The sequence below is a fragment of the Delphinus delphis genome, chromosome 15, assembly GCF_949987515.2.
Source record: "Delphinus delphis chromosome 15, mDelDel1.2, whole genome shotgun sequence".
NCBI lineage: Eukaryota > Metazoa > Chordata > Mammalia > Artiodactyla > Delphinidae > Delphinus > Delphinus delphis.
The window spans coordinates 73,009,217-73,010,423 of record NC_082697.1 but is presented as its reverse complement, the minus strand read 5'-3'; positions in this window follow the sequence as shown (position 1 = coordinate 73,010,423).

Here is a 1,207-nt window from a genome sequence, read left to right as displayed (position 1 = left end):
CCGCCGCGACCCCTCCCCCGGCCGGGCCAGCCGAGGCGGGGGCGGGGCAGGGCGGGGCGGGCGCGATACCGCTGCAGTGCGGGGCGCGGCCGCCAGGGGGAGCGGGGCCCGCGGCGGTCGCGTCCGCAGTGCGTGCCGGCGCTGAGGTTCCGCAGCTGCGAGCCGCGAGAAAGGGAACCCGGAGAAAAACCTATTTTGAGACTTTAAGCTCCAGCGAAAGGAGCTCGGTGCGTAACACAGGGTGCGCCAAAGGAACAAGGGCAAGGCTTGAACCCACGTGGAGAGATCCACAAGGGGAGAGTAACACGGTTCCTAGGGGAATCCAGGAGCTGGGGTGCGAAGCTGGGGGGGGTGGCGGGCTTCTCCCCGAATACCCTTTTGGATTTTGCTCCGTGTAAATATATTGCCTATTACGCTGTAATAGAAGCATTCTGGATGGACGCACACTCAGGTTCTCTCGTGGTCTCCAGACTCCATTGTTCCCGTTGATTTCAGCACCGGTGGGCTGGGCCCCATCCTCGCCCTCGAGCCGTCCCAGTCTGGTGGGGCTGGATGTGAAATGACTGGAGTGTCAAGTGTTGAAATGGAGAGAAGGGAGGGAACACGGACGGGAGAGCATGTAACCGGTGGTGCCTGGGAAGTGGAGGATAGACCCTGGGGAGCTGGCACAATAGCGCAGTCCCAAGGGAAAGAGTTGACTCGTGGAAGGAGGGAGGACAACTCCGCCTGGCCAAGGAAACAGCCTAAAGAAGGGCGTGGGTCAGGATGGCACTGTTGGGGGGAAATGTATCCTGTGGCAAGATAAAAGAGCCACAAATGTTCTCATGAAACCGCAACCAAGACAAGGCCCGCAGAAAGTGAGCTGGACAGTTAGAAAAGGGAGAGAAACAGGGAGGAGCTCCCCAGCCACCAAAGGGAGCTTTTCAAGGCCAGTGCGAATCCTGTGTGGTGCTCCAAGGACAAAGGTGCTTCAAGGGCAAAGTACGACCCTGCCTGAAAAAGTGTCAGCGTTACACCCCTTAGCACCCCTTACCGGACTCTTACTCGCCCTCCCCACCATGTTGCGATGGTTACAAAATTCCTGAGCCCACCTGGGCGACGCCCATCTGGGCAACAGGACCTGTCCCAAATAAGGAAAGGCATCTGGCCTGTCCCACTCCCACCCTAGAGAAGGAAGGTATATGTGCCCCGACCAATTGGTAAACGA